This window comes from Lathamus discolor, chromosome 4 (genome assembly GCF_037157495.1).
Source record: "Lathamus discolor isolate bLatDis1 chromosome 4, bLatDis1.hap1, whole genome shotgun sequence".
Classification (NCBI taxonomy): Eukaryota; Metazoa; Chordata; class Aves; order Psittaciformes; family Psittacidae; genus Lathamus; species Lathamus discolor.
This window is the reverse complement of record NC_088887.1, coordinates 112,017,486-112,038,128: the sequence shown is the minus strand read 5'-3', so window position 1 is coordinate 112,038,128 and position 20,643 is coordinate 112,017,486. Positions and strand designations below refer to the sequence as shown.

Sequence of the window (20,643 nt, the reverse complement as noted above, 5' to 3'; positions counted from 1 at the left end):
GCAGCCCAGGATACGGTTGGCTTTCTGGGCTGCGAGCGCACACTGAAGCCGGCTCATGTTCATTTTCTCATCGATCAACACCCCCAAGTCCTTCTCCGCAGGGCTGCTCTGAATCTCTTCTCTGCCCAGTCTGTAGCTGTGCCTGGCATTGCTCCGACCCAGGTGTAGGACCTTGCACTTGTCATGGTTGAACTTCATAAGGTTGGCATCAGCCCACCTCACAAGCGTGTCAAGGTCCCTCTGGATGGCATCCCTTCCCTCCAGCGTATCAACTGAACCACACAGCTTGGTGTCATCGGCAAACTTGCTGAGGGTGCACTCAGTCCCACTGTCCATGTCAGCGATGAAGATGTTAAACAAGACCGGTCCCAACACTGATCCCTGAGGGACACCACTCGTTACCGGTCTCCAGCCGGACATCGAGCCATTGACCACAACTCTTTGTGTGCGGCCATCCAGCCAGTTCTTTATCCACCGAGTGGTCCATCCATCAAATTAATGTCTCTCCAATTTAGAGAGAAGGATGTCATGTGGGACAGTGTCGAACGCTTTGCACAAGTCAAGGTAGATGACATCAACTGCTCTATCCCTGTCCATCAGTTCCGTAGCCCCAATTTACCAGGGTCAGGCTTAATTTGCCTGTGTTCTCTGAAACTTTTCCTCTCAAAACATTTATGGGCAAAACTCTTTTGGAAGTCAGCTTTCAGACCAGATTTTTTTATTTTTTTTAAGAGTATGTTTGCATTTCATATATAAGGTATGCCTGATAGGCCTTCATGATAAACTTGTGCCTTTGTATCAATTAAGGCACAAGAAAGGTGATAGAGACACCATCCCAGGAGACATTTCAGGCCAGGCTGGATGTGGTTCTGGGCAAACTGATACAGATGAAGATGTCCATGCTTATTGCAGGGGCTTGCACTTCATGACTTTTGAAGGTCCCTTCCAACACAAAGTACTATATGATTCTGTAAGAGTCTACTTGCTTTCCTCTGACATTTTCCTTAGCTTATACAACTCTTGTCATCTGCTGAGTGATATCAGTGTTTCAGTCCTGTATACTCAGTTAAGTATTTATCATCTCAAATTTTGCATGCCCTCTTTGCGTATAATAAGATTGCTGTCATTTTATTATGGCATCTTATTTTACTTTGTATATTCAATTTATTACATGCCATTTGCTTTTAGACACATCTTGCACTCCATTCTAATACATTCTGGGTGTGTTCAGCCTCCCTTTGAAAACTAATTTTGAATCATTTTGTTTCAAAACATTGTTTTGAAACATTATGTAATATACAAAACCATTGTACACTATACCATGTCTCAATCAAACCATTGTATAGTAAACAATGTCTCCCATGTAGTACTTGAATAAAAAAAAAAAAAAATCACCATGTATTTTAAATGTAATGCATTTTAAAAGCCAAGATCTTAGCTTCCTTTAACTGTACCACTTTCAGCCTGATCTCAGTGCAGGTGCATAGTGAATGTGAGTAAGCAGTATGATATAAAAATGCCAATAAATGGTACCATATTCTAACACCAGATATTGTCCTAGTGTATTTTAGGAACAAACAGAGAAGGAGCTTGTGTATCTGGCTTTTTTCTCTTTTGGGAAGTGATAACGCTACTGAGAAAGTAATGAGACCTAATGGTTGGTAGTAAGGGAACAGTTACTGCTCCTGTTTGCTTCTGATCACACCATTGTGAACAGTATCTTCCCACCTCTGAGCAGCACAGAAAAGAAAAAAGAGCTTTCAGATGCAACTCAGAGTTTGTTGCTGGCACATTAGCGCATGAGCTAAACTTTCCATTGTCTCTTCTGTAGTGAGGATTGGGGTTGAGGTGCCCACAGCTGAACCTGGTTATTCCTGAATCAGTTTGGTCTTCCTGTCACAGAAATCACTAATAGAGGTGCAGTTGCTCAGATACTTATAGCCACCCTTTGAAGTCATTCAGGATTCCCTCAGCTGCCTCAGAGACCACTAGCAAGACAGTCTTTGCTGCCATGGGAGCCATGCTTTAAAAAGAACTCTATGTATGGCAGTTTACACTGTTATTCAAGTAATTCTAGTGTTAGAAAGCCCCAGATGGATTGGATACAAGCCACCAAAGGTATAAACTCTCATTTACTTACTCTTATAGCACCTGCTGATGGATACTAAGGTACTTTCCCTAGAAACTTTGGACATCTGGTGTTCTCAGTAGAAGCACATTGACTAGGACATCTGTTGTCCAGAAGTTTTTGGCCTTTGAAGAAAAAGTGAAATTTATGTTTATTATTTTTGGTTTTTTGTTTTCAAGGTTGGGTTTATAAGAAAAAGTTGTACTAAAGATAAATTTCCATAATATTTTCAGGTGAAAAGATGGAACAAAAATTTTCTTGAATTATGGTGAAATCTCACCTGAGACACAACATAGCAGCAGACCGAGAAGAGGAAAACTGAATCTGAACAACTTGCAAATATGATCAATCAAACTATGGAATAATTTACCAAGAAAATGTGAGTCCTGGTAACTCTATTATGGAAATCAAATTTGACAAATAATCATTAAAACTGTATTGTGTATATCAATTCTTCTCTGGCCTTGGTGGATGTGGTAAACCTCAAACCATGAGTGCTGTTACAGCTCCATGCGTAAGGTCTATTTTCTGTTCTGTTTATTGCCTTCCTGAATTTCTAAGTTAACACGATGCATGTGAGGAGAGCCAAATATTCTTGGGGTTTGGTACTTTTTTCAACTTTTTAATTTTGTGGACATTTTATATTGAAGAGGGAAATGGTAATTTTATATTATATGAACACAGTGCTTTATAAATCAAAGCATGTTGCAAGCTCTGCACAGACACACAGCACAGTTCCCTCTCAACTGAGATGCAGCAGGCTCTAGCACCGATGTGGGAAGCCTCATACAAAGCTCTACCTTAATATGCCAGACAGCAATAGGAGATGGATAGGAAAAGGCTGGCTGCAGCCTATGACAGTAGGATAGTTCACAGCTATTGCCACAGTTTTGTGTCCAGGTGCCATCACCTCAAAGTTTAAAGGGACACTTGTATACGAATCTCTTCAGGTCATAAGACACACTTATTACTGTGGTACATGCTGACCTATTTCTCTATTCTGTAACTCAGTTCTCTACTTTCATAGAATCACAGAACAGTTTGGGTTGGAAGGGACCTGCAAAGATCATATAGTCCAGTCCTCGTGCAATGAGCAGGGACATCTTCAACTAGATCAGGTTGCCCAGAATGACATCTGGCCTGGCCTTGAATGTCTCCAGGCATGGCACATCCACCACCTCTTTGGGCAACCTGTGCCAATATTTCACCACCCTCGTAAAGAATTTTTTCCTCACATCCAGCCCAAATCTCCCCTCTTTTAGTTTAAAACTATCACCCCTCATCCTATTGCAACAGACCCTGCTAGAAAGTCTTTCCCCATCTTTCTCTTTTTAGAACTGAAAGGCTGCAGTAATGTCTCCCTGGAGTCTCCTCCAGGCTGAACAACCCAACTCTCTCAGCCTTTCCTTTTAGGAGAGGTACTCTATCCCTCTGATAATTTTTCTGTGTGTAATTTAGGTTTTGTTTTTCTTACAACTTAAATTAATGAAGACTAGTAGAGACAATACATGATAACAAGAATCTTCCGAGAAGCTCAGATCGTTGCTCTGCAGATTAGTTGCTAAAGAGAAAGGGAAAAAGGAAAAAAAAAATCATCTGAATGAAAAATGGCTTTTCCCACAACGATCAAAACCAATTATGATAAGCAGCATAGACGTGTTGAATTTCGTAAATACTTGTTCACACAGAAACATGTAGTTAGGGTAAGATTTCAGTGAAAGGGCTCCATTAGGACCTTACCCAGCTGTGGAGTAGGGTAGTTGTGGGGGAGGAAAGAAGTCTCAAATTCCAAAGGAAACCTGAGGGAGTTTCAGTTTGGCAATAATAGGGCAGAACAGATGCCCCCTCTAGTGGATTTAGCATTTTTACTAGAGAGGAGAGGAAATCTGTCTTCCAAGGGCACAATTCAGAGACAAGAATGCTTTGTACATTATGAAGGGAAAAAGATGTCTGTGAGAGAAAGATGCAGTTCAAGGACATATCTGAGTAATACAGAAGGACTATGCATATTGTGGTTGAATTGTCTTCTGTTCTGTTACAAAAGAATGAAAAATAGATAGATCCCCAAGCATCCAGATTGACTCTTCTGTAACTTGGCTGTTGTCCTGAAATGTTTAACAACCCATGGGTGAAATAATTTGGAAACTTCTTGGATGCACTTGGTATGTTGCAGGCTTACAAAGACCACCAGAAGCCCTGAACATCACTTCTTTGTTGTGTTGTTTAGGGAGCTATTAGTAACTCACCTTTCCAGCGATTTCCCTCCCTCCCAGGCTGAAAGGATAACTATATTAAGTAGGCTACTGCTGCCTCTGTAGAAATCCATTATTAGACAGATTCTCTCTGGGTAACCATACATTCAACCAAAAGGCTGATCCTGTTCCTCTTATGTGTTTTCTGAGGTGTTGGGAGATGTAGGACAAGTCAGTCTGTAGAGACCTAGCAGTCATGAATTTTTCCTACAGCTTTCCCAAAAGGTGACGAAGCAGCTGTCAGCACCTGAGAACAAAATCCCTCAGTCTTTGTCATATCATCTAGTTTCACCCTTGTTGTTTCCATTTGGACCTCATCCTCCCTTCTCCAGGTATTTCTGGCTTTCAATCCCGGTCATTGTAACTACCACATACCCTCTGTCTGACCAGTTCCTCCTTCCAGCAGCAGAGTTCTCCAGTGCCTTTGTCCGCATACCTTTAATATCCTCTTGTCAGCTTTTAAGTTTCTAAACCAAAATCCATTACTAGCTTTTGTCTTCTTGATATTTTATTCAACTTCTTCCTCCATTTCCAAGGTGCCCATTTCTTTGCTTAGGCAATCTCCATGTCAGTCTCCCCAGCACCACAAAACCATGACTAGTTTTATTCCCTAACACCATCTCTTCAGTAGATATTGCTGTGCCCTCTGCTGCATGTACTCCATTCATACAAAATTTCTGAGGATTTTAGCAATCAACTATAGGTGACATCAACTGAGTTGTTACATAATGCAGGTTTTGAAAGCTGCGAAGTGTGGCTAGATGTGGGGAGACGCAACACAAAGTATATCACTTAGCTGAACAAGGCACCTCTTCTTCACAGCACAAAGTACTGGGGGCTGGTAAGTGTTCTTTTTACTTCATTTTGTTTAGGGACAAGTTTGTCACTCTGACACAGACAAAACAGTTCAGGACAGAGGGGTAAAAAGTGAGCTTGAAATCTGAAGTGTTTTAAAAGCCATTCCCCAACTTTCCTGTACCCAGGAAGGGGGAGCAGAAAGCAGCTCGAGGGATCAGCACATACTCATTGAGGCAGCTGGAGAGGGCAGCGGTGGAGGCCTTTTGGCACCAAGCATCTTCTTGAAGCTCTTGGCTACCTCAGCTCAGTAAGGGCCCCACATTCTGGTTCCAGATCAGTGATTTTACCAGATCTCACTCTTTCTCTGCTCCCCCAGCACATGTGAACTTCCAGTCACAAGCAGTTACACTAATCAATGAACATCTTATATGGGTACTACAGCTAAACCCACATTCTGAGATTTAGGGACCACTGTTTTTTTTAAACTGTGGATCAGATCTTTCAGCCCATTTGTTACCCTTCCAGACTTTGAGATAAATTTAGAGGGTTTCTTTGGTTTTGAAGGACAACCATCCACTGACAAGGTTGAACACTGTTGACCCCTGAGTACTTGGTCGGTCTGTGCAGAGGATGGGAAGGATCAGGAACTGAAGACCAGTGCTCTCAGAAGCTGACAAGCAGGAAAGCTCTGTAAGGTATTGTGCAGAAAAGCCAAGGGCAGCAGATCTGCAGTGATTATCTTAATGACTATCTCTTTAATCCAATTATCCTTCCTCTCAAAAGGGAATTCATTCCTCAAATTTCTAAGGTTTCTCTCACCGGCTGAACAAAACATGAATTATATCTGTCTGGACTCCCACACAATGAGCCACATTGCCCCAGACTCATGACAAAACACCATTAGGTTGCCAATTAGACGAAAGAAATGAAATGAAAATACTTTTTATGTAGTTACTCTGACCCTCCTCAGACAGGATATCACGTGCAGCTGGCTAACTCCGCAATTAGCATAAGTCCCAAAGAGCAAATCAAGGCAGAGATCCCACATCAGACAGTCCCCTCTCATAAGGGTCTAACATGATGCTGGCCCCAGCCTGGCTTCATTTATGGGCTCGGACATAGGGCTCTGCTGGCATCTCAACCGCTTCCACTAGTGTCCTTCTTATCTGCCTCCGACTTTTAAGCTTTTAGTCAACCTGATGCTTAATGAAGGGACCAACAAGGCAGAGCTGAGTGAATCTAAGTCTTTCTAACTCTTTTCCAGCTGTGCTGTGTGTGAATTACAGACTCTGTTGTCTTTCCCTGTCAGCTAGGAGAAGAAATTTCAGACTATTCTGCATCCCTACCGCACTTCAGCAAACTGAGTCTCTGACAAAGGAGGAGGGTGGGAAACAGGGAATGTATGGGTTTTGTTCAAGGAGTAAAGTTTTTGCAAAAGGGGCAGAGTTAGCAGGTTTTGAGCAAAAGAAGAAATGTTCCTGTAGCCAAACCTTTTTCTATAAACAAGTTTGCTGTCTCCTGTGGGATGCTTTTTCTACACTAGATACTCAGTCAAGCTTTTGTTCTAGCAGTGGCTTCCAAATACACTTTCTGTGACATCAGAATAAATGCTTTTCATGGCTGTAGCAGCGTGGTTATTTAACAGAATCTCTTTAGAGACTCAAGAGAACTGGCAGCTGCTGCATGCTAGAAGCAACTTAGAGATGCTGGGGATGAACAGAGAAGTACGAGTCCCAGGGAAGAGACTCAACGAGAAACCTGTCACAGACTCAGGGGTTTGCTGTCACTCTGTCTTATCATTTTCAAGCGGAAGATTTTTCCTCCCTTGGCAATGGAAGGCCCAGAAACAGGAGTGTTCATACTGGTGATGCTCTGCTACATGCAGTTGTAAATACTATTTACAGTTTTTGTGTTAAATTAATCTGCATTTGCAGGTAAGAATTTCAGATGCTGGCAGACAAAGGCTGTAAACATCTTGTCTAATACCTCATAGAGGAAATGCTGCTCTCCAGAGGGGCAACCACGGCCCCATTAAGGGATCTTGCACTATGAAATCCTTTGAAGATACCATTTTTCTTTCTGGAAATTTTTCTCATTAGGAACTTCATACTGTATCAAAGAAGTGTTTCATTGATTCTTCACACAGGATCAGGAAATGTTTGCTATATCTCACCAGCACATTATAAGCAGTTTGATCCTTATTTGTTCCCTATTATTCTCTACTGCACGGGGGACGTAGCAATGGGGAATGATTTCCTTGGAGTTCTTCAAATACTTCCTAAAAACTCTATGAAAACTACTGAACTGGAATGTCAGCCTATTATTGCTTTGTATATTGAAACATCACACAGTTTAGCAATATGTTCAGAGCAGCTTGAGCAAGAAAATTCAGGATCTAATTGTATTGTGCACACAAACTGTGGGGGGAAAAAAACCCAAAGCAACCTCACAAAGAAACAGTCTTAAGGGTGTTTTATAATTTCTCATCATTTTCTTTGTTTTTTTTTTTTCCCCAGGAAGCATTCTGTAAGTATAAAACTGAGCTAATGTCTCCTGCTCCCTTTCCAGCTATCTGCTCTGCCATAGAGTTGCTCTACTGCTGCTCTGCCCAGATTAAAATATTCTCTAAAGCCACCTATTTGTGGTTTCTTAAGCATACAATGTTTAAGGAAGATCCACAGTACCCATAGTTACAAACTTCAAGATGTAGTTATCTCCTTCTTCTCTGTGGTCAGTTTTGTTACCCTTTTCTGTGGGAAAAGTCAAGCCTTCATGTTTTGCTTTATTTGACATCAATCACTTTAAATAGCTGTCCCTAGTGTGCTGAGTGAGGAGCACCAAATGCCAGGAGAGGAGTCTTTTTCCTAAGACACAGAAATGAGCCCCAAATGTGAATGGGTTTCTCATAATTCTTGCAAGCTGCCACAGCAGCAGCAGGAAAAGTGGCTTGACTATATTTGCTCCCTCTCCCTCCTGTGGCAAGTGTTGGTTGTTGCCCATGGCAGTCAGGGGTGGAAGGGGAGCTGTGCCTGCCTGCTGGGCAGCTTTGTCTCAGCATCCCAGGCATGTACAAATGGGGGAGAAGTAGCCAAAGTTTCTTGATGGGACAGAAAAACTGGTAAATTTTGGAGCTTGAAGAGGGTTTACAGATAAGGTCTGACAGGATACTAAAAATGGCATGATTTTTCAAAGCTGGCAATACTCAAGGTCTGTATTTATGTCAGGCCTTATAAACACTGTCCAAGAAGATGGCAATGCCTTCATCCATGAGTTCTTATCCAGAAGCTAGATATAAAATAATCTGTGAAGTTTTTTAGGTTCATTTTGTTTTCAAAACTGAGTTTTTCATGCAAGTAGTAACTGCTGGTATCCTCATGCTGGTATACTCACGCTGTGTGACAGTTTTGGATTTCCATTCTCTTCTCTGTACAAAAAACAAGCCTTAGCCTTTCAAGGTAGCAGACACAAGTTTGAAACGGGTGTAAGGTAGAAGATGAATGAATTGTTGGATTACTTATTTACTCTTTGGATTTATCAACCTAGAAGATGGCATTGCTGAGCTTTGGATTTTCCCCCAGATTTTCATTCAGTCTCTGACCGTTTCTGTGCCAGCTTCTCTGTGCTGAAGCTGTATTGAAATTTACACCACTTTAAAAGTAATGTTATGGGAATATTTCATCCTTGTACAGGGTTTAGTAGAAATGCTGGCTATGAAACAGAAAGGAGAAATGGCTGCTTTTCTGGAAATAGCTTTGTTTTATCCCAGAGGAAAGTGTTAAGAGAAAGGAGAAATTTGTAGGGACATTTAAGCTACCAAAGAGTTTTATCCTTTCAAGTTATGCAGACAGAAGAAGTTTATGTTTTGTTGTTTTCTATTCCTTTAGAGAAAAATGTCACAGAACAAATGAAAAGTAAACATCTATCTTCTCTATACTGGAGATAAAAATGAACCCTTCAATCCTTTCAACCAAGAGTTCTGACTCTACATTTCAAGGAAATCTGCCTAGCTCCCTAGCAATTAGCCTGAAAATGACACACTGGCATTTTTCTTCTAGCATTTGAAATCATCTATTACCATGTAATACACATAATATCACGCTAGATTTGCACATTATCAAGCAGTACAACTGGAAGTATGTCATCTGCCATGCTGTTACATTTGTCTATGCTTTCAGACATTCAGATACTACCTTTTACTTATGAGGTCCTGATCATGGACTAAATATGGGAGTGTTCCTTCATGGTTACTGTCCAGATACTTAAAGTCAAGCTTGATGCATGCATCTTCTGGACCAAACATCAGTTCATACGCTTCTTGTGCCCTATTGTGACTAACTCATGTGGCCTGCAGTGCAAGGTTAAAAAGCCAAGTTTAAGCTTAAAATAAACAACTAAAACTCATTCCACATTAGGTTCTTTCTCTTATATGAGGTATTAAAGTTCTGAGAAGCACTGCCAAACTCTGTGACCATATAAAAACAGGAATGTAGCAAGCATTGCACAAGAAAACTCCCTAGCATTTGGTGCAAAAACCAAAATGACATCTAATTTTGAATGAAAGAGAAGCGTTAAGACCATTTCCACCTCTAATTCTGCTTTAAAGTCAAATTGCAGCTAAAAAACTGATGAGATTTAATAATAGTAGAAACTGTGACAGTAGCTGCTCTCACAGTTTTGTTTTATAAGAACTACTCACTAAATAGTGCTGCTGTTTAATGAGTTGGCTACAAGCCTGAACTTCAGCCGTATTGTTCCAGAAGTTGCCTCATCTCTTCATGAAACAGTAACATCAGTAAGACGTCTAATCATTACCCCCGTTCTTAAATTGATTTCCTTCCCAGTTCCACCGCCTTTCTTTTCTGTAAGTCAGAGTGCGTTTTGTTGCTCAATACTACAGACTTTGCTATTGAGCAATGATGATGGATTTTATTTCTGAAAGTGAAAAGCACATATAGGGTAGAAAGGAAGGAAGAGAGAGGAAAATGGCAGAATGGTGTTTCAAAAGCAAGTAACTCTAGCACTCTCAGTTAATCTCCAATTAACCGGTGGGGGAGAAACATCTTTCCAACTCTTTATCTCAACTTGCAAGAGCTGCTCATTTCTGCACCTCACTCTGCTCTGCACTCCCGCTGAGATGACCTCTATCACATCTCCTCCCTCCCACACTTCCAATCTCATTTAAAAGCTATTTAGCCATAGCTCTGCCTAGTTACTTCAGTCTGTTTCCATTATCTGTAACTACATTCCTTTGGCAGCAGTCTGAGCTGCTTGCTTGAAAGGCAGACTGAAGAGATGGGTAGCTTTGTTAGGGTCACCAAGAACCTCTCATCATCATTAGCCAAGTTATTAAATGAACATTGATGAATCCATCTATACATTGAACAGCCCATGGAAAGCTTTATAGGGAAAGTACCTTCTCTCAACAGAATGCTAATAAATGGCATTTATATCAGGCATGTTTTAGAATCACATTTGCTGGGGCTACTCCATGTGTCATAGTATTTGTTCTTGGATTTTTCCATATTGTTTTTACTTCCCAATTGTTGTAAAAAAGAAAAAAAAAATCCCCGTCACACTCTCTATTGTTTTTGTTTGTATATTTATTGGTATTCTGTTATTTGACATTATTTACTATACACTTCTTGGCACTATGTGTCTGCTAGCACTGGCTAAAGGCAGCTTTCCCTTGATATGTTTCTTTGAAGGGTTGACAAACATCTGTGCACTTATCTAAAATTCTACTCTCAATCATAGAATCATAGAATAGAGTCATAGAATAGTTAGGGTTGGAAAGGACCTTAAGATACTCTAGTTCCAACCCCCAATCTGGACCAATGGTGGAGACCTCATAGTAGCCTTCCAGTACTTGAAGGGGGCCCATAGGGACGCTGGGGAGGGTCTCTTCGTCAGGGACTGTAGTGACAGGACAAGGGGTAATGGGTTAAAACTTAAACAGGGGAAGTTTAGATTGGATATAAGGAGGAAATTATTTCCTGTTAGGGTGGTGAGGCACTGGAATGGGTTGCCCAGGGAGGTTGTGAGTGCTCCATCCCTGGCAGTGTTCAAGGCCAGGTTGGATGAAGCCTTGGGTGGGATGGTTTAGTGTGAGGTGTCCCTGCCCATGGCAGGGGGGTTGGAACTAGATGATCTTGAGGTCCTTTCCAACCCTAACTATTCTATGATTCTATGATTCTATATACATGCGATATATTTTGCTCCTGAATTTTATCAGTTAGCCTCATGAAAGTTATTCAGAAATTTTTGCAATGTGTTGCTCTTACTGGTTTTATCTTGACTTAGTGTATGAATTAAGAGGTGAAATAATTTAGCCAGCTTCCCGACAGCTTCCCGATCTTAGCTTCTGTCCTAGTTGATGTGCAGTGATAGCATATGTAAGAGAAGCCCCATCAGAAGTTTCTAACATAATATACATTCACCTGCTTTTCCAGACAGAAGGTTGCAGATCATCACAGTGTTTTCCAGCCTGGAGAATGAATGAATAAAAGCCCACGCAGAAATGAAATAGACAGTGTCCAATAAAGGATGTCCTGAGGGCCAACTGCAGTTTCAATATGGACTGGCCTTAATTTCAAGTGACATGCTGCAGCATGCTCAGAAAGAAAACCAACATATTCTGTGATAACTGGAGAATTGAAATTAAAATTATTTTCAAGAATGCTTTTTATATATTGTATCTCTAATTTAAGATTACTGGTAATTAATTATCTATGGTACAGCTCCCACTGTGTTTGCTTGCCTGCTACGGACAGTTATGTTCAAGTTGGACAGCTGGTAAGTGAAACTGCTCTTCATCTGCTTCAACATCTTAGTTAGCCATTTTAGTTGAAAAAAGGCTGCTCCAGGAAAAAGATAGGTAACTGCAGCAGGATGGCTGAGCAAGTTAATACACATAAGATGAATTGTTCCCTTGAATTGTTTGTTTCTCTCCAGGAGCCATGATAGTAGTGTTGGATATTATTAAATGTGTAAAGAGGTAGCTACAGGGTTTTCTTTTCTCTAAAGGCCTCAAGCACTTGTACAGAAAAAATGAATATATTGTAATTTAAGTTCAGAAAGACGCTTTAGAAACTTATCCTCCAGTATCTCAGTACCTGAAGAGATTTACACTGAATAGTCTGGAGTTTGATTTTTTCTTCTGCAGGTTTATTGATAACATTTAATGGTTGATGGAAAAGGTGATCTATGAGTTCAGTGAATGTGGCTCAAACATTCAGTGACATCTATGAGCTTGTTGCGTTTGAACACTCTTCCTAGCCCTTGTTGCCCTGAAATGGTCATTAGCAGAGTTCCAAAAATCTTACCTTGATTAGGCCAGAATAAACTAGGACTTCTTCAGATACAAAAGAAATGCATGGGAAGTTTTCTTGTCCTTTGAAGATAATCTGAAAATTAAAGTATTTTTCATCTTTTGTCCATTAAATAGCAGAAATCACTCTTAGCTTCCTGAGTTCTTATATGTGGTTCAGTGTGTCACCTGCCACATCTCTGTCATTTTGCAAAAAACAAATGGCAGGTGGACCCAAGCTCTGATTGGAGTTGCCTCCTTCAGAGGAGATATCCTGCTCTCTTCACCTAGGGCTGGCAATATATGCACACCCGGTTGCCAGTGTCACCTGCCAGAGAACCAGTGAGCATGATCAGGGAAAGACAGAGCTCAATTTATCTCTTCTTTATGAAGATATCTGAAAAGAGAAAGGAGATAGCCTGTGTCCTAGAAGTGCAAGTTCCTCTCTATGAACTGTGCGAAAGGCTTATAGTGTTGTCACACATGCTAGCATGGCTGGCACTGAAAGTTAAATGAGCTGAATCCCAGCATGACTGTGATTCTGCTATAGCTAGCTGTGAACAGACCTCCAGATATTTTTCCTTGAAATGCTCCTCTTATGCCAAGGTCAAAGTATTTATTACATTCAGCCAATACTCTAAATTAATTTTACTTCTGGTAAAGTTGTGCATACAAGATAACACAGCAGCTCAGTGTTTGTTGCCAGCTCTTTCTGAGACACACTAATTTGTTTTTTTGCCTCTGATTGGAAGTGCCTATGAAGCCTGGAGCTGTCTAGATTTGACATTAATTCTAGCACCTGAGACATTCCTGCCTGTGGTGTCAAATTAGATTGTGTTCATAATATGTCACTGTCTTCTTGAAGATGGATTCACATAAACATTTGCTGGTAATCTTGGAAGCCGTCAGGTATATAACACTAGAATAAAAGGAGAGGAGAAATCAGGCTTCACCTAGCATTACTATCTTAGTCTAAAATAAAACCAAACCATTAAGAAGGGATGGACTAGATTCAAAGTACTTCTGAGCAAGAACTGTGTTCTTTTACTGTTACTATGATATTGAATCGTCATAAAGCATACAGTAGGCCAGCATCCTAATAGGTGATCAAGGACTGTCTGTGCTTGACACTGTATATGTATGTACAAAAAAAGTTCACAAAGACTAGGCTGTCTGTCACTTAACATACTTTAGGTGTAATTGTGTTGAAATATAGCAAATAATCATAGCATTTTAAATATGATTAATTTAATTGGTTGTCTCATGACATTTGTAAGGTATTTTGGGGAAGGTACTATCCTCTCATTTGGTTAGCTGGCCAGCCAGTCTTGCTACTCCTGAATGCGACTTCTAACTGTGACCTTTGAGAAATTGCAATCAGTACTGTAAATGCAGATGATCTGTTGGTGGAGAACAGGAGGAGCACTGATGAAGTGCTCTAGGGTTTAAGGTCAAAGTGAGTAACCAGTTTCTTCAAAAAGTGAAAAGACAGGAAATGCAAGAATCTATAGGCCAATTAATGAAGGAATTAACTGACAGATAAGGAGAGGAAAGAGCCTGAATACTTGGCATTAGCAATTAACCAGTACCATATAAATCTGCTATCCTTTTTGTTCAGCACACAATTGCACTTGGTGATAGGAACATATTGATGATTTCCATTAGATGTGAAAGGTCAATAATAAGAATGTAGGGCTGAATTTCACAGTGCTTTGTAGCTATATTTGCCATTATCCTTTTGGTTCCTGCATTATGGGTAACTTTGTTTTAAATTACTTTCATTGTTCTAGACCTCATTAGGATGAAACACTGTTTTGGTAAGAATAATACAGCGAAACATTTAGAATTAGTTATGACTTTTCTGACTTTCTGCTTCAGTAAACTTCTAGGTGTCCATTTGAAGCTGAGAGAGAGTAAAAGCCGCTTAGCTACTCAGGCATTTGCATTGGGGTTGGTAGACTGAGTTTCAGAGAAGCCTTGCAAGTGGCTCCTTGGGGGATGTCGTGGTTTAAACCCAGTCACACTGCTCGTTCACTCGCTTCCCCCCACCCCTGCTTCTTTCCTCACCTGCCCCACTCCCCCCCCCCCCCCCCCCCCACTGCCCACTCCTGGAGGAATGGGAAGGAGAATCGAGAGAATGTAACTCCCACGGGTTGAGATAAGAACAGCCCAGTAACAAAGGTGTAACACAAATCACTGCTGCTACCACCAATGATAATAATGATAAGGGAGATAACATGGGAAGAGAATACAATACCACCGCTGAACGAGTCCGACCCCCCTGAAGAGAGCCCGTGCCCTCCCAGGTAACTCCTAATTACCTCCCTGGGCATGATGGGCTGTGGTATGGAATACCTCTTTGGATAGCTTGGGTCAGGTGTCCTGTCTCTGCTTCTTCCCAGCCTCCCCTCGTCCCTGGCAGAGCACGAGACTCACAAAGTCCTTAATCAGAGCAAACATTACTTAGCAACAATTAAAAACAATCGGTGCCCAGCTCCGTTCCCAGGCTGGAAGTCAAAACACAACACTGCACCAGCTACTACGAAGGAGAAAAACTGATTGCTACTGCTAAACCCAGGACAGGGGACAACCTCACATTGAGCAGAGTTTACAGCTGTTTTAGACCAGCAAGAAAAAAGAAAGAAAAAGGAAGGCTAATCATGATACTGACAGAAATAGAATATATTTTAAGAGAGGTTAAACTAGTGGATCAAGCATGTTTGTTAGGAAAATGGGATCTGGTCTTACTTTCTCCAGGAATCTAACAGCCTAAGGGCAATGCTGATGATAAATGTACTGAAACTGTCCCTTTCCCAGTTGTCAAGTTGCTGTCATAGAACTGCAGCCAAAAGGTCCAATTTGATGAGCTCATGGGAGAAAACTAACCCTTATCTTAATTTTTGATTTACACACTTTCCTACTCCTCCCCATTCATTTCTGGATGTAATTCAAGTTTCTGACTCACTTTGTTATCTGTGTCACAGAGCTATAATAAGAATGTCTTTTGGGGGCTTGATATCACTAAGAATGTTGATGTGACATTTGGGGGTTTTTTATACTATCCTATCTACTGTGATGAGCAGCCATGCAAATGCCTTTTATTTATTTGGATTTTTTTTCATTTTGCTTGTTTAAAGAAAAACATTTCTTCTAAATAGGAAATATTCCTCAATATAATAGTAGTTTCAGATAAAAAAGTGCACCAGCCTGCCCTGGTGCCTGAGATTATTCTTCCCCAAGTGCAGTTCTTAGCATTTCCCTTTGTTGAACTTCATGAGGACTCACCTTTTCAGAAACACAGTTGCCTGGCTAACAGACCCAGCAGCTTGTGCAGAGCAGGGTATAGAAGTGTCCCAAAAACTGCACAGGAGAGCAAGTGGCTAATGAACAGCCATGGACATGTCAAAGGGCATTGTCCGCATCATCAGGTGTAGAAGCTACCTCTATCAGGGGCATCAACTGTGTAGGAGGTTCAGAGGGAGGATATGGCCACCCAAGACTCAGGCTACAGAGCATGTTTGGTGGAAGAATTTTAGAGAAAACAGGCAGCAGTGATGTCTTAGGCATCTAAGCAGGCTAGGAGCTGTGTTTATAGACTGCCCTGTTAGAATAAGGTATCTGTATTTCACCAAGTTTTACACACCTAACATCTGTTTTAATACATGGTAGCACTGGTCACAGCATGCTGTCATTCAGGCATCTCTTTCCCACGTGTGGCCAAAGAAAGCTGGTCAGGCTGGTCATGTTGGTTGTGCAAGACGTGCTTCCTGAAAAGAGCTCTTTATTTCTCAAGCACACAAATGAAAAGATGTTCTCATAAGAGGAAGGCTATATGCTAAAGGTCAAGTCATGTCCTCTTCCTTGACTTTCCAGCGCAAAGCCAAATGAATCTCATGAAAAACACAATGTATTTCTTGGGGGTTTAGAGTTGAGGAATGTGACTTTGCTATCAGTGCAGCCACAAGCAGAATGTACACAAACCCTGGGAACATCTCGAAGAATAGAATTTATCACGGGAACATAGGAGTCATAGCAACTCCCACAGGAGCACCAGTCACCATTAAATTGTTCATGTTGTGACTGGTGAGTGCTGATGATAGAGTATAAGCTTTTGTTTTTCCCATCCAAAGTGCAAAGCCCTTTTAAACTTAATCAGTCCACATATATGCCACAGGAATATTTCCTTTAATCTGCTTTATTAGCTCACCATTCTTTCCTGGAATGTTGTACGTTCTAAACTCATAGTTTGTCTGTAACCATGTAAGCTCTGTTTACTTGAAAGTGATATGGAAAATTACTCAGATGGTTTATCTCTTCCTGGCACATCCCTCTCATAAGATGATACTAAGTAGGAAAAACTGATAGAGTTGTCTCCTGCCCTATCTGGCTCTTATCCAGCATTCTGTGAAGTGAATGGAAAGATTCCTGTCACCTTTCAGGGTACTTGGACTGTCACAAGAGCTGTGAGGGAGGTGGATCACTTTCAGACTTGCTGTTGTATGATAACTTGCTGTTCTCATAGCAAATGAAAAGCCAGATTTCTGTGAATGCTGAGCATACCGTGCAGATTGTGAGCCTCTTTGAGTCCACTGCTATTTATAACAGCTGATGATTATACTTCATTTTTCAGCCTGATGGTCTCAAAGGACATGCAAACATCTGGCTGAACAGCAATCCCTAGATCAGCGACTGTTGCAATCCAGCTGCTACCAACTAAGACATGTCAACTGCTTAGCACTTGGAGGCAGGAAAAACTATGGCATCTTTAATCATCAAGCCACTACTTACTGCTGCTGTGTCCAGTACATTTTGCAGAATTTCCAACACATTTTCCAGGATTTCAGACATCAGATAGCTCAGCTGTAGCAGTAGTTCTAAAAATCAAAACATCAAAAAATCACAGAAGAATGGCTGCTCTGCATCAAGAACCCAAAATGAGAGATCTACACATGGGCAGGCATTTTATCACTGGTCATCTGTTCACCTGGGAAATTCTAGGGAGAGAGATCCTGAAGTATGCACCCAGGTGGACCTGCCCCTCCTTGTTGGGGTGGCCTTATTGTCACTATTGAATTCTCTGATCTTTTATGTGACTCAGAATTCAATCCAGTAACTCTTGTATTTATCTCAGACAGCATTTAGAAAGCGGTCCTGTCTTGCTTTCAAGTCCCATTGATGAAAAATACTCCACAGTGCCTGATGTGTTGTCCCAGTAATTTTTTATATTGTTTTTTAATAGGCACAGCTCATTCTTGCAGTAAATTTTGTTAATGTCTTCTTTTAGTCATGAGTGCACTGAATACAGTTTTCAGCATAAATTTGCTGCAGTAATAAACTGATATTTGGTTTGCTTTATCTAAGGAAGAGATTATAAATATGTTTCTTATTTTAATTTGTAATCTGTTCTTGGAGTCCTTGTCTTAAATAGGTTTAACACTTTGAAAAAGGGGATCTTTCCTAACTAATTTGATTAACTTGTACCCATGACATATTTGAACAGATCTATGGCATCTTTGGCTATGTCTATGTAAGTCTATGTCTATATAAGTAAACTGAAGAGCATCGGTCCTTGGGTTCAAGCGCATTAAATGACCACACGTGCTGTTAGACATTTGGCACTCTCCCTTGCATGGGTTTGGCCTGAGCAAACTGATTTTCCCCCCGAATAGGCTGGGGAATACTGATATTTCAAAAATCCAAGGGAGAGCACAGGGAGAACATCCATAGTGTGTGTTTGTTTTGGAAGTCACTGAGATACACAACAAGCTATTAGGCTTATTCAGAAGGAAGTGAAGGGCCTAAACACATTTCCCATGGTGTGTGAATACCTGCAGCTCACCCAGAACTGCTGGTGCACATCTGGCTGGGATGTCTGGTAGATAGGCCATAGGTGCATGGTTTATTTTTTCTGCTGAATGAGTAGTTTTGTGCCTCCAGGACAGACCAAGCTTCCCGGCCATGTACTCAGTGTGCTTCATGCTTCTATCTAGATGGGAAATCCCAGCCGTGTATGCAGTAGCCATAGGGATGCGTGCAGTTGTTACTGTCTGTCATGCGTGTTGACAGGATCAGTCAAAACATCCATTATGTTTCAGTGTTATGTTTTATATATAACACTCTACCCAGCTGAGTTCAGGAAACACATCCACAGAGGTATGTAAGTGCTTCACCGTTTTTAGAAGCCAAACTCCCCCAGTTTCATAGGGAATGCCTTTGTAGAGTGAGTAGAGAGCCCCAGAGGGAAAGTAGTTTTACCTTTTTTTTTTAGCTCTTCCTACTTTCTCTTTGTTCTTTGTTTCCCTATTCCTATTGCATTCATCTTACACAGAGCAACATTAACTTTTTTCTAAATTTGAGTGAGTGTATATAGGTAATGTTGCTGTTGTATAACATTATTGCTATAGAGATTACCTTGGCAAGTAAAATTGCCCTCTACATACTGTAATGAAAATATAGAACATTTTAGAAATCACATGAATCTAATTTCCTTACAAGTTCTACATTTTAGAAAAAAGTTATTTCTACATTTTAGAAAAAAGTTATTTCATAAAAAATCAAAATAGTGCTTGTTCAATCATCTGTTGCAAACATCTGCTGCTGACAAATTGTTTTGATTTATCATCCTTAGCCTGTTAGCGTCTGATCCTGTCCCCAAGGAAGTCAACTGCAATTTTATTATTCCCGTCCACTCAAAAGAAGGATGGAGACTTCATTCAACTTAGTATTCAGTTTCAAATACAATGTAATCTTCTTCCACTAGTGTGCAGTTAAGTGTTTAGTTTCTACACCAATGGTATTGTGATATTGTATTTTTTACCAAGTTCTATTGAAACAAAACACCCGTCACAAGCATTTTTCAGTCTCCTATAGGCTAATGATACTTTAGAATACACAAGAAAAAATAGTACTTCTGTACAAAAGTATATTGAAGGGTGTTGAATTACAAGCAATGACCTCTTTGAGGTGTCACTTATTTGGTACATTAGCCACGAGGTTTCTTAGTATTTTCTTCTCAATTTTTTTTTTCTTAAAGAGGTATAGTTAGTTTACATTCATGCAGTTTTCCTCAAGTATACTACCATCTTTTGTGTTCTTATGTTATATAAAACATCTATGTATTACACAGTAATTTGAGTTCCTAGTTGCTACCTTAAAAGTGTATCTGTGATGTCTCCTTAAACCACAATATTTTCCTTAAATCTTGTTTTAAAATATAAATCTGGCTGCAGCCTATAATTGGAAATTAAAACCTTTTGTTTGCAAGCAGATCCTGTCCAGATATTTCAGATGAGATGCTTCAAGATTAGCTGCTGATTTTTCTAATAAACCAACAGCAGGATATTTTCTACTTAAATGTTTTAAAAATACTCATATACACATACCCTTGTTCTATAGAAAGAAGAATTCTTTTTTAAAATAATACAATAATGGGTTAGCTATTCACTTATATGTATGAATCTAGCCATATTATAGACAAACACATACCTGCCTGAACAGATGTTATCATTAAATGTCTAGATAAATATCTTGATTTTGACAGCAATACATATTTTCCCATAAAGTACAAAAGAAAAAAAAAAGATGCCTCCTGCCTCCAGGGACAGCTTTTGAGGGATCCAACTTGAAAGAGGGCATGATGAAAACAAAGCTAAATGTATTTTAAAAAAAGCATTAAAGCACTCATCTACCTGTTGCAATATTAAAAAGTACTCAGTCTTCAGTATGTCACACTTTCCTACAGTGGGAAAAATGAAGTTGACAGCTGTGCATAAGTTAATAGTTATTTAAGTAGTTTTTGTAATGTACACATGGAAATTGGCTGTGGTTTATGATCTAAAGCATAGTCTAAGGGTATGTGACTAAAGCTGCTGTTGTCTCTAGCGAAAGTTCGTGTGTTAGCCCTCGTCTGGATCACACGAATAACTGTGTATTTAGTGGTTATGACCAAACTACAGAGCTCATCTTGAGTGACAGGAGCTGAACACAGCAGGTTACATTTAGGATTTGTAAAGTCCTTGGAAAGAAGGTATCCTACAGAGAAGAAGGTGCATCTGAGTTACTGTAAGAAGAGACATTATCTAACAGTGATATTCAGGGATTTCACGGAACCTGCTCAGTAACTGCATTTATTGTGCTTAGCCAGACATTCAGTCTGCACT

At 40.3% G+C, this 20,643-nt stretch overlaps 1 long non-coding RNA gene across 1 annotated transcript in view; it reads right to left on the bottom strand.

Annotated features, from left to right (window-relative positions):
• The window catches only part of LOC136013994 (uncharacterized), a 39,721-nt gene extending 31,069 nt beyond the window's left edge, over positions 1-8,652 (bottom strand). Inside the window, exon 1 of the long non-coding RNA XR_010612473.1 lies at positions 8,569-8,652. This is a non-coding gene — a long non-coding RNA (uncharacterized LOC136013994). The remainder of the gene's footprint in view (positions 1-8,568) is intronic.
• Between the last annotated feature and the right edge of the window lie 11,991 nt (positions 8,653-20,643).